The sequence below is a fragment of the Diceros bicornis genome, chromosome 4 (genome assembly GCF_020826845.1).
Source record: "Diceros bicornis minor isolate mBicDic1 chromosome 4, mDicBic1.mat.cur, whole genome shotgun sequence".
In the NCBI taxonomy this organism is placed as follows: domain Eukaryota; kingdom Metazoa; phylum Chordata; class Mammalia; order Perissodactyla; family Rhinocerotidae; genus Diceros; species Diceros bicornis.
In genome coordinates, this window is record NC_080743.1 from 100,091,945 (window position 1) to 100,109,326 (window position 17,382).

At 38.1% G+C, this 17,382-nt stretch overlaps 1 protein-coding gene across 1 annotated transcript in view; it reads right to left on the reverse strand.

The window, feature by feature from the left end:
• The window catches only part of MFSD4A (major facilitator superfamily domain containing 4A), a 307,016-nt gene that overhangs the window by 49,456 nt on the left and 240,178 nt on the right, over positions 1 to 17,382 (reverse strand). The window lies entirely within an intron of this gene.

The window sequence follows — 17,382 nt, forward strand, 5'->3', positions numbered from 1 at the left end:
GGGATTGCTGACTCACAGTGGCCTGGAGCTGGGGCTCAAGGAGGGATCCTGCAACATGTCCAAGGGTATAAGTACTCACAGATTGAAGGTAAGATAGAAAACACATGTGGTGGGGGCAGACATTAAAGAAAACTTCACTGTTGGAATATTTTTGAAAGATCACAAACATAGGCTATTCTCTGGACATGATTGAGGCGGGAAAGTAGGGCAAGCTAATGAAGTAATCCAGAATTTCAATACTTTTGAATGTTCTCAGTGATACTGACCTGTGATGACGTGGTTCCCAGGGAAGACTGGGACTCATGAGATATTTGTGTAATTTATTTAATTTAAATGCCATTCTCCTTTTGTTCATTTTGGTAATAAAGTGGTTTTGAAATGTGAACAAATGCATGTGTTTGGGTGGTTTGACAGAGAGGCAAAACAAGTCACCCCTAGGAAAAGCTGGCCTTACTTTGCACTGTCCTGGGGGGAAGCAACAAGGAGCTGAGACTCCTCTGTGAGTCTCCCAGCTTCTCTCCAGGTTCTGGTTTTCCGCTCCTGGGAGTGAAGAAACTTCCATGATCCAGCTGAAGAGCAGGGACTGGGGAGAGAAGACTGAATAAGGGATCCACATACTCAGGACCAGTTCCCAGGGCCAACTCTGTGATTTCTGTGGCTATCAGGGAAGTCGAAGTCCCATCATCACTTCTGTATACCTTTCACATGCCAATTCTTCAACATGCATGAGATGTCTGTTAAAGGCCAATCCCATCAATACTCAGCAAAGCTTTCAGAATCCTTAGTTTGGGAGCACACAATCTAATCCCACCTCTCCCTCCCCTATTTATGAGACAATTCAAGGAGCGTAAGGCCACAGGACTCAAGTGTCCAATAAGCTAGGTTGACTCCCAATTTTGTTTACTAACAGTAGGAAATGGAAGGAAATAAGAGAAATCGCATAAAAACAGAGCAAAGGCATGAAGGAAACAGAAATATGACAAGATGGAAAGAGATGACGGGCTAGAGATAAGACAAAGCAAAGAGGGAAGGGAGATGAATGGCCAGCACGATAGAGGTACATAGGAACAAAGAGATTGGGAGAGCTGGAAAAGGGAGAAAGAGGTGAAGGAGGAGGAGGACTTATGCAAAATACACTAATCTTGCTTTATCCTGCTATTCAGCTGCCCTGCAAGATCTGAGTAAATTAGCAATTAGCATCACTCCTATTTGAATTTATTATACGTATTTTTTATGATGCTATTTTAGCCTGAATCCCCCTGGATGCAGAACCTGAGACAAAAGCCTGTGTGCAGGTATTTGGGAAATGATCCCAGGGAGCAGGAGTGAAAGGCAGAAGGCGTGAAACAGCGGGAGAGGGAAAGCCAACACAAGAAAAAGTTACTGAGGTAGCCACTGTGGAGGGCACTGGGGCTCTGCCCTGCTGGGCCTTCACAGGAGCCCTGTGAAATGCATCTCCAACTGTCCTGGAGAAATATTTAACCATCACTCCCATCTTCCATTGATCAAGGGTGATTCCTTGTGTACTAACTCTGCAACAATTACAGGTTACATGGATATGAGTGCAGAGCAGTTCCCAAGGTGTCCCATGCTGTGGCATCAGGGAAGCCACCCAGGGCAGGAAGAAAGAGGCATGCACAGCTCCAGGGAGGGCCCAGCAGGTAAGACTGCTCAGAACTGCCACCCCAACAGAGGCTTAGTAGGGGAGTTTTGAGTGGCACACATGCAGCATCTAAATCAGATGTATTTCTTTAACTTCTCATCTTTAAAAGCTATGTTTATCTTTAGTTGTAAAACTACAACGTGGCTCTAGCAGTCTTTAGGAGTAAGTGTTGAAACATCTATAAGATGGCCATCTCACCGTTCTAAACTGGAATGGAGTACTTTTAAGACTGTGAATTCTTAAACATGGTCTCTAATACCATTCTTTATTTAAAGTAACCAGGGCTCCTCAGTGAAATGGCTGATTCCAGGGCCAGGGCAGGGTGGGGACACAATCAGTCTGGAACAATATTTTATGCCAGAAAGCCAAGAATTGCTCAAAATAATGATGGAGGCATATCACAAGGTCACAGCAACCAGGTTGAAGCAGCTTCTACTAGCCAAATGTGGGACAATCTGAGCATCAAATTAATTAAATACAGTGATGAATTTTAAACCATTGAAAACAAGAATTGAGTCCATACCAATGATGATAGATAGAGATATACAGATAGACATAGATAGATATCTGATTGATAGATAGATAGATAGATAGATAGATAGATAGATAGATAGATAGAATTATAGAGGCTTTGTAGTATTTTTTAATATCTGAGAGAGTTAGTCTCCACTTAGAACATTTTTATGATACAGTTTTCTTATTCAAGGATATGGTAATCCTTTCCATTTGTTTAAGTCTCCTTTTGATAATCAAAGTAGCGTTTCCTCATATAGATCTTACGTATTTCTCAAGTTATTTTTTATCTTTTTTATTGCCATTATAAATAGAATTTTTTCTTTCATCATATTTTCTAACTGGCTGTTGTTTGCGTGTATAAAGGCTATTGATTTCTGTAAATTAATTTGTACCCAGATTACTCACTGAATTCTCTTACAGAACTAATAGTTTTGTAGTAGTTTTCCAGTTGATTATTTCAGGTTTGCCAGATACACATCTTATGTTTTCAAATAATTATAATTTTACCTCCTTTTCAAATTTTCTACCTCTAATCTCTTTCTCCTGTTTAGCACTTAGTACTTTCTCCTTGATTAGTACTTGCAAAACAATGTTAAATAATACTGGTGATAGTAGACATTCTTTCCTTTCTTTTCTTGTTCCTAACTTTAATGCAAATGTTTCTACTTTTTCTCCTTAAACATGATTCTGGCTTTAGCATTGGAAAAATATATTTTATCATTTTAATACTTTTATCAAGAATAGATGTAGCAAGATCAACGTCTGGCATAAGAGTATAAGGAGTTCCACTGACCAGCTCCCCAGGGAAACTAGTGACAATGATTAAAAAAAACTTTAAATCTCTAAAAATTGTCCTAAAGGCAAATAGCAAGTGAAGAAACATTCAAGAAAATCTGTGAAAATTCAGTTTTAAAAGGTGAGAATCTGTGATATCTGAACCAAGACCACTCCCTCCCTCCTCCTTCCCAACTCAGCAAGGCAAAGACTCTGCTCCAGACTTCCAAGAATACAAGGCTCTCTCTCCCTTGACTTCTCAGTCAGAGGACTTTCTTCCCAGGAAGAATAGGACTTCAGTATTTGTCATCCTGCCCCAGCTACCTTTTGTTAAGGCTGAGTGGGGGCTTCCTTCTCCCCTCATTCTCAACTTTTATAATGGAGGTTGTAATGTGGGTGCAGTGTGCTGAGAACACTGGGATCCCAATCACTCTTGCCCCAGTGTGTGAGGCAGTGGTTCCCCAGGAGGACAGGCAAGCCAAGAGGACCTCAGGTTGCCGACCCCCCCACACCAAGTGCTGAGCTCCTAGAATAGACAAGCTTGCCATTGTCCCTACCTCCAGGTCCAGAGCTCTGGCTCAGAGATTTTGCCTCGCAGAAGAAGGCCATAAAATAGATAAAATAGATAGCTCTTAATTTATTCCCAAAGGAAATGACTTAATCTGCGAAAGGGCATGGAGAAGCTCAAGCCCAAGGGTACTCTCAAGAACAATGGAGGTTGTGGTAAAAGTCAATTGGGAGGAGATTTGTGGATTGTGAATGTAACAAAGATACAGCCTAGACTGTAGGCTGGCTAGTTTGCAGGAGAAAACCACACATTGAAGGAGTCTTCCCACAGTCAGAACAAATATCAAACACTGAACTCAGAAACTATTCCTTCAAAGGAGCTGCAATATGATTGGATTAATTTGTACAGCAATTTATGCCCAGGGCATTATTGAAAACAGTAGAACTATCAGCCAGCAATTAGTAGAATTTAACAGCTGGGTGTGGTCAAGGAAAAAGAGGAAGAGAACCCAACCAACACCACTGTCATCCAGGGTGACTGTGGGCATACCCCAAACTGCCTCCTTGAGGAGCAACATCAGGGGTTTAACTCTGTGGGGGAGAAATAGGCTTCATTAAAATGATCCGTCCAGTCACTAAACAAATAAACAAGCCAAAAACAATAACAAGCCCAAGGGGGAGGGAAAGGAACCAGTAGCCAGAGTTGCTACAATATGTTATCTAAAATGTGCAGTTTCCAACAAAAAAAATTATGAGGCATGTAAAAAAAAAGAAAGTATGATCAATACACTAGACAAAAAGCAGGCAACAGAATCTGTCTGTGAGAGCAACCAAATGTCAGATTTAACAGAAAAAGATTTCAAAGTAGCCATTATAAATATGTTCACAGAACTGAAAGAAAGCATGATTAAAGAAGTAAAGGAAGGTATGATGACAATGTTGCATCAAATAGAGAATATCAATAAAAAAGATAGAAATTATTTTTTTTAAATGGAAATTCTAGGGGGCAGCCTGGTGGCGTAGTGGTTAAGTTCACATGCTCTGCTTTGGTGGCCTGGGGTTTTCAGGTCCAGATTCAGGGTGCAGACCTATGCACCGCTTACCATGTTGTGGCAGGTGTCCCACATATAAAGCAGAGGAAGATGGGTACGGATGTTAGCCCAGGGCCAATCTTCCTCAGCAAAAGGAGGAGGATTGGCAACAGATGTTAGCTCAGGGCTAATCTTGCTCACCAAAAATAAGTAAGTAAATAAAGGAAATTCTGGAGTTGAAATGTTTAACAGAAATTTTTAAAAATTCACCAGAAGGGCTCAACAGTAGATTTGAACTGGCAGAAGAAAGAATTGGCGTACCTGAGGATGGATTGATAGAGATTATGCAAACCAAAGAACAGAGAGAAAAAGAATGAAGAAAAATGAACAGAGCCTTGGAGAAATGTAGGACACTATTAAGCACAACAACATAGGCATAAAGGGAGTACCAGAAGGAAAGGAGAGAGAAAAAGAAGCAGAAAATGTACTCAAAGAAATAATGGCTAAAAACGTCCCAAATTTACTGAAAAGCAATTATCTACACATCCAAGAAGCTCAGTGAACTCCAAGTAGGATAAATACAAAGAGATCCAGAAACGGACACATCATAGTAAAAATGCTGAAAGTCAAAAGTCAAAGAAAACCTTGAAAGCAGCAAGAGAAAAATTGACTCATCACTTGCAAGGGAACCACAATAAAATTAACTGCTGATTTCTCAGCAGAAACAATAGAAAGCAGTGGATAACATATTAAAAGCGCCAAAGAAAAAACTGTCAACCAAGAAATCTATAACCAGCAAAGTTATCTTTAAAAATGAAGGTAGGGGGGAGAAGTCAAGATGGCGGTGTAGGCAGACTCTGAACTCACCTCCTCCCGCAGACACAGCCAATTTACAACTACTGGTGGAAAAATTACCCCTGAGACAGAACTGAAAACTGGATAAGAGGAACTCCTGCAACAACGGACAATCCTAATTGAGGTGGAAGAGGCAGAAACTCCCTTCTGGAGAGAAAAAACGCCGCCTTCACAAGCCGCCAGGTTCATGGCCACCCAGGAGCAGCCCACAGGTACGCAGCCCTCCCTGGAGGCGCAGGGCCCTGAGCTGGGGAGCGCCCCCGCTGTGGGCATTTTGTGGACCCAGCACAATCGAGACCAGCGGCATAATATCTGACTTTGCCTGCTACTAAAACATTGGGGAGTACCCCCAGAAAACCTGGTTCACAAAGAAATTAAAACCAGCTCTTAAAGGGCTGGCGCGCAAACTCACCCGTTTCAGAAAGCATCCTAAAATCACCAGAAAGACAGGTTCATAGTGCTTTGGTGAAAAGAGACTCACCTGATAGGCCCTGAGTGCATCTCGGTGAGAGGTGAGACCTCTCCAGGGACTGGGACATTGGCAGCGGCCATTGTTGTGGCCTGGTGTGGGCGTGCTGACACAGATGCCATTGGAGTTCTCCCTGAGGCCTGCTAGCCCAGGTCTGCCCCACCCACTAGAGCATGGATTTAATCCGGCTCAGCCAGGGCGTGCAGCCTACCCTAGAGACTGGCCCCACCCAACAACAAGCCCTCAGGCAACTTGTGGGCCTGCATAGATTGGTGACTGGATTCTCTGCAGCCTGGCAACTGAGCCGACTTCAGTGGGGCAGAGTGTACACAAGGAGCGGGTGGAGAGTGTGGGGCAGTGGTGGAGTGTGTGGGGCTCCCGCCATGGAGAGACTGGGTCCACGTCGGGAGGTCGGGGCACACACATGGGGCAGGACTGTGTTGACTGTGTGTGTGGACCTGTGGGCGGCAGGGCTTGTCAGCTGCAGAAGACTTGTGCTTCTCAAAGACCCACATAGGGGGTTTGCTCCACCTTCCAAAGTCTGAAACAATTGGGTGCTCCCATGCCTGAGGCCAGCCCCACCCAGCTGCAATCCTCAGAGAGCTGCTAAGAGACCTAAAGGCTGGAGGCTTATAGCAATTGTAAGCCCCTGAGCCTAACAACCTGCCACACTGGGGGCCCACTCACTTAAAAGAAATACTGCAACACAAATGTGGTATTAGAACTTGCAGCCAACTGTGCTGGAGCTCCCCACACCTGATAAAGAGACTGAAGGGTCCACAACAACTACAAACAGCTGAGCATTACAACAGCTGACCAGAAGCATAACTCGGCCTACCTGGGCGCATACAGGGAGAGCAAACAGGCCACAACAGAAGGACACACGTAGCCCACATAGGGGTCACCCCTGGAACACTGAGAACTGAGGGAAGCACACTGCAGGACTCCTAAGGCATCACTTGTATAAGGTCACCTATCCAAGAGCAGAAGACGTAGCTGACCTACCTAATACATAGACACAAGCACAGGGAAAGAGGCAAAATGAGGAGGCAAAGGAATACATTCCAAGTAAGGGAACAAGACAAAACTCTAGAAAAGGAACTAAGTGAAACAGAAATGAGCAAGCTACCCAACAGAGAGTTCAAACTAAGAGTGTTAAGGATGCTCACTGATGTGGGGAGAAGAATAGATGAACTCAGTGAGAATGTCAACAAAGAAATGGAAGATTTAAAAAAGAACCAATCAGAAATGAAGAATAGGATACTGGAAATGAAAAATTCGCTAGAGGGACTCAAAAGCAGAGTAGAGGATACAGAAGAACGGATCTGCGAGCTGGACAAAAGACTAGAAGAAATTACCCAAGCTGAACAGGTAAAAGAGAAAAGAAAAAGAGTGAGGACAGTCTAAGGGACCTCTGGGACAACATCAAGCGCACTAACGTCCATGTTATACGTGTCCCAGAAAGAGGAGAGCAAGACAAAGGGTCAGAGAAGCTATTTCAAGAAATAATAGATGAAAACTTCCCTAACCTAAGGAAGGAAGCAGACACCCAGGTACAGGAAGCACAGAGAGCCCCAAACAAGATAAACCCAAAGAGGTCCACACCAAGACACATCATAATCAAAATGTCTAGAATTAAAGATAAAGAGAGAATCCTAAAAGCTGCCAGAGAAAGACAAGTTACATACAAAGGAAACTCCATAAGGCTATCAGCTGACTTCTCAGCAGAAACCTTACAGGCTAGAAGAGAGTGGCATGATATATTTAAAGTGCTAAAAGGAAAAAACTTACATCCAAGAATACTCTACCCAGCAAGATTATTGTTCAAAATGGAAGGAGAGATCAAAAATTTCCCAGACAAGCAAAAATTAAAGGAGTTTGTCACCAAGAAACCACTGCTACAAGAAATGTTAAAGGGACTGATTTAAGGGGCAAAGGGAAGATCACAAATAGGAAATATTATCTATTTCCATGATAAGAGGGCAATGGATACAAATGCACAAAAAAAGAGGTTAGATATGATATCAAAAACATAAAACGAGGGAGGAGGGGAGTTAAAGAGTAGAGCTTTCAGACAGAGGTCAAACTAAAGAGACCATCAATTCTGTATAGAAGGAGAAAGGAACAGAGAAGGACTACTAAAACACTGAGAAAAAAAGTTAAAAAATGGCAGTAAGTACATACTTATCAATAGCTACTTTAAACGTCAATGGACTAAATGCCCCAATTAAAAGGCATAGGGTGGCTGACTGGATAAAACACCAAGACCCATATATATGCTGCATACAAGAGACACACTTCAGACCTAAAGACACTCACAAACTGAAAGTGAAGGGATGGAAAAAGATACTCCATGCAAATGGCAATGAAAGGAAAGCTGGGGTAGCAGTACTCATATCAGACAAAATAGACTTTAAAACAAAAACTGTAAAAAGAGACAAAGAAGGGCATTACATAATGATCAAGGGAACAATCCAACAAGAGGATATAACACTTGTAAATATCTACACACCCAATGTAGGTGGACCTAAATATATAAAGCAATTATTAACAGACATAAAAAGAGAAATAGACAGTAACACAATAATAGTAGGGGACTTTAACACTCCACTTACACCAATGGATAGATCATCCAAACAGAAGATCAATAAGGAAACATTGGCCTTAAATGATACACTAGAACAGATGGACCTAGTAGATATATACAGAGCATTTCATCCAAAAACCGAAGAATACACGTTCTTTGCAAATGCACATGGAACAATCTCCAGGACTGATCACATATTAGGCTACAAAACGAGTCTCCATAAATTTAAGAAGATTGAAATAATACCAAGCATCTTTTCTGACCACAGTGGTATGAAACTGGAAATCAACTATAGGGAGAAAATCAGAAAAGCCACAAATATGTGGAGATTAAACAAAATGCTACTGAACAACGACTGGGTCAATGAAGAAATCAAAGAAGAAATCAAAAAATACCTGGAGACAAAAGAAAATGAAAATACGACATGCCAGAATTTATGGGATACAGCAAAAGCAGTTCTAAGAGGGAAGTTTATAGCAATACAGGCCTATCTCAACAAACAAGAAAAATCTCAAATAAAGAATCTAACAATGCACCTAAAGGAACTGGAAAAAGAAGAACAAACAAAGCCCAAAATTAGTAGAAGAAGGGAAATCATAAAAATCAGAGCAGAAATAAATGAAATAGAGACTAAAAAAACAATAGAAAAAATTAATAAAACCAAGAGCTGGCTCTTGGAAAAGATCAACAAAATTGACAAACCTTTAACTAGACTCACCAAGAAAAAAAGAGAGAAGGCACAAATAAGTAAAATCAGAAATGAAAGAGGAGAAATTACAACAGTCACCTCAGAAATACAAAAGATTATAAGAGAATACTATGAAAAGCTATATGCCAACCAATTCGACAATCTGGAAGAAATGGATAAATTCTTAGAACCATACAATCTTCCAAAACTGGATCAAGAAGAAGTGGAGAATTTGAATAGACCAATCACCAGTAAGGAGATCGAAACAGTAATCAAAACCTCCCCAAAAATAAAAGTCCAGGACCAGATGGCTTCCCTGGTGAATTCTACCAAACATTCAAAGAAGACTTAATATCTATCCTTCTCAAACTCTTCCAAAAAATTGAGGAGGGGGGGAAGCTCCCTAACTCATTCTACGAAGCCGACATTACCCTGATACCAAAACCAGAGAAGGACAAGACAAAAAAAAGAAAATTACAGGCCAATATGACTGATGAACATCGATGCAAAAATCCTCAACAAAATACTAGCAAATCGCATACAACAATACATTAAAAAGATTATAATCTTTTTATATAATGTATAATCCCACCATGATCAAGTGGGATTTATTCCAGGTATGCAGGGATGGTTCAACACTCGCAAATCAATCAACGTAATACACCACATCAATAAAATGAAGAATAAAAATCACACGATCATCTCAATAGATGCAGAGAAAGCATTTGACAAGATACAGCATTCATTTATGATAAAAACTCTGAATAAAATGGGTATAGAAGGAAAGTACCTCAACATAATAAAGGCCATATATGACAAACCCACAGCTAATATCATCCTCAATGGTGAAAAACTGAAAGCTATCCCTCTAAGAACAGGAACCAGACAAGGATGCCCACTGTCACCACTCCTATTTAACATAGTACTGGAAGTCCTAGCCAGAGCAATCAGGCAAGAAAAAGAAATAAAAGGGATCCAAATTGGAAAGGAAGAAGTGAAACTGTCACTATTTGCAGATGACATGATTTTATATATAGAAAACCCTAAAGAATCCACCAGAAAACTTTTAGAAGTAATAAATGAATACGGTAAAGTTGCAGGATACAAAATAAACATACAAAAATCAGTTGCATTTCTATACACTAACAACGAAGTAGCAGAAAGAGAAATTAAGAATACAATCCCATTTACAATTGCAACAAAAAGAATAAAATACCTAGGAATAAACTTAACCAAAGAGGTGAAAAATCTGTACACCGAAAACTATAAAACATTGCTGAAAGAAATTGAAGAATACACAAAGAAATAGAAAGATATTCCATGCTCTTGGATTGGAAGAATTAACATAGTTAAGATGTCCATACTTCCTAGAGCAATCTATAGATTCAAGGCAATCCCTATCAAAGTTCCAACAACATTTTTCACAGAAATAGAACAAAGAATCCTAAAATTTATATGGAACAACAAAAGACCCTGAATAGCTAAAGGAATCCTGAGAAAAAAGAACAAAGCTGGAGGTATCGCACTCCCTGGTTTCAAAATATACTACAAAGCTATAGTAACCAAAACAGCATGGTACTGGCACAAAAACAGACACACAGATCAATGGAATAGAATCAAAAGCCCAGAAATAAACCCACACATCTATGGACAGTTAATCTTTGACAAAGGAGCCAAGAACATACAATGGAGAAAAGAAAGTCTCTTCAACAAATGGTGTTGGGAAAACTGGATAGCCACATGCAAAAAAATGAAAGTAGACCCTTACCTTACACCATACACAAAAATTAACTCCAAATGGATTAAAGACTTGAATGTAAGACCTGAAACTATGAAACTTCTAGAAGAAAACATAGGCAGTACACTCTTCGACGTCAGTCTTAGCAACATATTTTCAAGCACCATGTCTGACCGGGCAAGAGAAACAATAGAAAAAATAAACAAATGGGACTACATCAAACTAAAAATCTTCTGCACAGCAAAGGAAACCATCAACAAAACGAAAAGACAACCTAACAATTGGGAGAAGATATTTGCAAACCATACATCTGATAAGGGGTTAATCTCCAAAATATATAAAGAACTCATGCATCTCAACAACAAAAAAACTAACAACCCAATTAAAAAATGGGCAAAAGACATGAACAGACATTTCTCCAAAGAAGATATACAGATGGCCAACAGACACATGAAAAGATGTTCAAAATCATTAACTATCAGGGAAATGCAAATCAAAACTACAATGAGATATCACCTCACACCCGTCAGAATGGCTATAACTAACAAGACAGGAAACAACATGTGTTGGAGAGGATGTGGAGAGAAGGGGACTCTCATACACTGCTGGTGGGAGTGCAAACTGGTGCAGCCACTATGGAAAACAGTATGGAGATTCCTCAAAAAATCAAGGATAGAACTACCATATGATCCAGCTATTCCACTGCTGGGTATTTATCCAAAGAACTTGAAAACACCAATGCATAAAGATACATGCACCCCTATGTTCATTGCAGCATTATTCACAATAGCCAATACTTGGAAGCAACCTAAGTGCCCATCAAGGGATGAATGGATAAAGAAGCTGTGGTATATATACACAATGGAATACTACTCAGCCATAAGAAACGACGAAATCCAGCCACTTGTGACAACATGGACGGACATTGAGCGTATTATGCAAAGTGAAATAAGTCAGAGAGAGAAGGTCAAATACCGTATGATTTCCTTCGTTAAGTAGTAGATAATAACAACAATAAACAAACACATAGAGACAGAGATTGGATTGGTGGTTACCAGAAGGGAAGGGGGGAGGGAGGAGGGCGAAAGGGATAATTCGGCACATGTGTGTGGTGATGGGTTGTAATTAGTATTTGGATGGTGAACATGATGTAATCTATGCAGAAATAGAAGTATAATGATGTACACCTGAAATTTATACAATGTTATAAACCAATGTTACTGCAATAAACAAAAAATTTAAAAAAAAATTAAGGTAAAATAAAGACTTTCCCAGATAAACCAAAACTGAGAGAATTTGTTGCTAGAGGACCCACCTTACAAAAAATACTAAAGGAAGTTCTTCACTTGAAAGCAAGTGAAACCAGACAGTAATGCACATCTACACACAAATACAGAGAGCACCAGTAAAGATAATTATATAATTATAAAAGACAATATAAGTGCATATATTTTCTCCTAGCTTCTCTTAACTGATTTAAAAAGCAATTGTATTAAAAATGTATAATGTATTACTGGGCCTTAACATATAGAAATGTAATATATGTATAATATATTTGTCAATAACAGCACAAAGGAAGTGTGTGAGAGCAAAGCTATATTTAGCCAGGAAAATGATTATAGATAGTAAAGTAATAATTATAACAAATATTTGACAAAATCTAACATCCTTTCATGATAAAAAAGAATACTCAACAAACTAGGAATCAAAAGGAACTTCTTTAGCCTGATAAAGGACATCTACAAAAACCTCACAACTAACATCAATGAACAATCCAAAAATAAAACTAAGACAATAATTCCATTTACAATAGCATCAAAAGGAATAAAATACTTAGGAATAAGTTTATCAAAAGAAGTGTAACACTTATACTCTAAAAACTACAAACATTGTTGAACGAAATTAAAGAAGATCTAAATGTATGGAAAAACAACCCCTGTTGATGGATTGAAAGATTTAACATTGTTAAGATGGAAGTACATCCCAAATTGATCTACAGATTCAACATAATCTCTACCAAAATCCTAGATGTCTTCTTTGTAAAAATTGAAAAACTGATTCTAAAATTCATTGAAATTTCAAGAGATGCAAAATATTCAAAACAATCTTGAAAAAGAAGAAAAAAGTAGGAGGATCCACACTTGCCAATTTCAAAACTTACTACAAAGCAATGGTAATCAAGACACCATGGTACTTACACAAGGACAGACATATAGATAAATGGAATAGAATTGAGAGTTCAGATATAAACACACACATCTATGGTCAACTGGTTTTCAACAAGGGTGCCAAGACCATTCAATGGGGAAAGAATAGTCTTTTCAACAAATAGTGCTGGGACAACTGGATAGCCACATGTAAGAGAATGAAGTTGGACCCTTACCTCACACATACACAAAAATTAACTCAAAATGGATCAAAGACCTAAGTACAAAAGCAAAAGCTATAAAACTCCTAGAAGGAAACATAAAGGTAAATCTTCATGACCTTGGATTTGGCAAAGAATTCTTAGATATGACATTAAATGCACGAGCAACAAATGAAAAAATAGGTAAATTGGACTCATCACAATTAAAAACTTTTGTGCTTCAAAAGACACCATCAAGAAAGTAAAAAGACTATCCACAGAATGGGATAAAATATTTGTAAATCATGTATCTGATAAAGAACTTGTATCTAGAATATACAAATAATGCTTACAACTCAATAATAGAAAGACAAATAACCCAATTTAAAAATGGGCAAAAGATCTGAATAGACATTTCTCCAAGGAAAATATATAAATGGCCAATAAGCACATGAAAAGATCCTTGACATCATTTGTCATCAGGGAAATGCAAATCAAAACCACAATACGATACCACTTTACACCCACTAGGATGGCTAGAATCAAAAATTCAGATAATAAGTGTTGGCAAAGATGTGGAGAAATCAGAATCCTTGTACATTGCTGATGGGAATGCAAAGTGGTGCAGCCACTTTGGAAAACAGTATGGAAATTCATCAAACGATTGAATACAGAGTTTCCATATGACCCATAAATTCCATTCCTAGCTTTATACCCAAGAGAAATGAAAACACATGTCCACACAAAATCTTGTTCATGAATGTTTACACCAGCATTATTCAAAATATCCAAAATGTGGAAACTCTACTGTCTATCAATGAATAAATGGATAAATGAAAAGTGGTATATCCGTACAATGGAATATTATTCAGCCATAGAAGAGAAGTACCAATACATGCTACAACATGGATGAACCTTGGAAAACATGTTAAGTGAAAGAAACTAGTTACAAAAGACCACATATTATATGATTCCATTTATATGAAATGAACAGCATAGGCAAATACATAGAGACAGAGAGTTGACTAGTGGTTGCTTAGGACTACGGGGAGGGAGATGAGGGGGAGTTAAGGAGATAGCTAAAGGTACAAGGTTTCTTTTTGAGGTGATGAAAATGTTCTAAAATGGACTGTGGTAATGGTTGCACAACTCCACGAATCTACTAAAACCATTGAGTTGTACACTCTAAAAAAAGAGAAAGAAATTTGACACCCAGACACGTTGTAGTGAAACTGAAGAACACTAAAAACAAAGAGAAGTCCTTAAAAGGAGCCAGAGAGAAAACAGTTCACTACAAAAGATCAATAATTACATTGTCAGTGAACTTCTCAACCGGAAAAATTGAAGCCAGAAGACAGTAAAATAATATCTTCAAAGTGCTAAGAGAAAACACCATCTACTTAAAATTGTATGCTAACCAAAATTATTTTTCAGGAATGAGGATGAAATAAAGATATTTTCAGATAGACAATTGAGAGAGTTGATTCTCATCAGACTTTCAATAAAGTAGTTTCCAAGGGATAAACATTGGGAAAAAGGAAAATTACCCCAGAAGTAAGGTCTGAGATTCAAGAAGAAAGATTAAACAAAGAAACTGTTAAACATATCAATAAATATAAAGAAACACTATCTCTATATAATAATAGTAATGACAGTGACTAATTTCTGGCATTTAAAAATAAATCAAAAAACTAAAATAATGGACAACAATAGCATATAGCAAGGAGGTGATCAGAGTTAAAGTGTTAACAGTCTTCATATTGTTTAGAGAAAAAGAGTTAATGACTTAACTTTAAATTTCTTAAATATACATACTAAAATTTCAATGGTAAATCATAAGAATATATGAATAACATGAATATATGAATATTATAACAAAGAATATAATTTCCAAACCAGCAAGGCAGAGAATAGAATAAGAAAACAAACTACAACAACAAAAATTTAATTAATTTTTAAAGACAATAAATAGGGAGAAAGAAGCATAGAAAAAGTAGTGTTAATAGTAAGATAATAGAAATAAGTCCAAATACATAAGTAATCATGATAAATGTGACTAGACTAATCTCATCAATAAAACAGAGAAATTGTCTGATTAGATTAAAAATTTAGTCCAGAGATCCTTCTAAAACATAAGGACACAAAAATATGAAAAAAAGATATACAAGATCAATATTAACCAAAAGAATGGGGCAGCTATATTAATAGCAGACAAATTGGCTTTAAGACAAAGAGATTATTAAGCATAAAGACCACTATATCATGATAAAAATTTCAACTCAATGTGAAGATATAACAATTCTAAACTTGAATGCACCAAATAAAATAGTCTCAAAATATATAAAGCAAAACTGATTTTTTTTAAACTGAAAAAAATAACAAATTCACCAACACAATGGAAGATTTCAATACACCTCTCTCATTGTCATACAACAAGACGTCATACAGATAAAAAAAAAATAGTAAGGTAAGGAAGAGTTAAACAATAAAATAAACAAGCTTGATTTAGGGGCCGGCCTGGTGGCGTAATGGTTAAGTTTGAGTGCTCTGCTTCTGCTGCCCAGCCCGGGGTTCCCTGGTTCAGATCCCGGGTGTGGACCTATGCACTGCTCGTCAAGCCATGCTGTGGCAGCATCCCACATACAAAATGGAAGAAGATTGGCACAGGCACAGATGTTGGCTCAGAGCCAATCTTCCTCACCACAGGAAAAAAAAACAATGACCTTGATTTAATGGACATATGGAATCTGCTCACACGATTAAAATTTACACTTCTTCTTAAGCACATGTGAAATATTTACAAAAATTGATCATATGCTAGGGCCTAAAGCAATTCTCAACAAATTTCAAAGAATAGGTGTCATTCCACATTTTCTGACCACAATGCATTGAAGTTAAAAATCAATTACAAAAAGATAACTTGAACAAAAATATGCATTTAGAATATTTTTTAAAAACACTTCTAAATAACTCATAGTCGAAGAAGAAATCATATGGAAAGTTAAAAACACTTAGGACCTAAACAATGATGAAAAGACTACATATCAAAATTTGTGGCATACAAGGAAGTGGTGCTTCAAAGGACATTTACAGACTTAAATGCTTTTATCAGAAAAGATAAAAGATGAAAATTAAGGAGCCAAATGTTCACCTATAGTAGTTGGAAAAGAAAAATAAATAAACTCAAAGAAAGCAAAGGAAAGGATATAATAATAATAGCACAGCTAACATTTATTGAATGGTTACAATAAGCTATGCACACTTCCAAGTGCTTTACATGTGTTAACTCATTTAATCTTCCCAAAAACCCTAAGAGGTACGTACTCTTATTATCTCCATTTTACACAAGAGGAAACTAAGGCTCAGAAAGGTTAAGTAAGTTTCCCAGGATCACTCAGCACAACTCCATACAAGTGGAGGAGCTAGGGTTTTACCTGAGGCAATCTGGCTCTCCAGAGTGTAAGCTCTTAATTACATAAAGCTGAAAATTTAGATGATATGAATAAATTGCTAATAAAATATAATTTACCAAAGTAGAATCAAGAAAACGGTAGAAAGCCTGAAAAGTCACATAACCATTAAGAGAAATTAGTAAATTAAAATCTTCCCACAGAGAAAAAACCAGCCCCCAATTATTTTTTAGAATTATTAGAAAAATGTTAGAGTTTTTGTCCACCTTTATACACACTCTTCCAGAGAATGCAAAAAAAAAAAAAAGAAGAAGAAGGAAAGTCACTCCTTTAGTGGTTTAAACTTGGTAGAAATCTCTTTCTCCCTCTCTCCTTCCCACCCTACCTCCCTTTCTCTCTCTCTTTCTGTAAAAGCAGTCCAGAGGTAGACAGTGCAGAGCTGGTATGGTTGTTCCATGAAGCTCCCAAGGACTCAGGCTCCTCCAGCTCTGCTCTCTGTCCTCCCTCAGTGTGAACCTTATCATCATAAGCCAACATGGCTGCTAGAACTGCAGCCATCATATCGGAAAATGGAGGAAGCGATTTAAGAAGAGTGTGTCCTTCAAGACACTCCCTTGAATCACATGCCATACTTCTTATCTTTCATTCCTAAACTTAGTGACATGGCAAAACCTAGCTGTAAGGGTCTGGGAAGTGTGGTCTTTCAGCTGGGTATCAATGTGTTGAGCTCAAACTCAGGATTGTTGTTCCTTAGAATCGGGAATAGATATCGGGGACGCTAGAAATCTCGACCATAT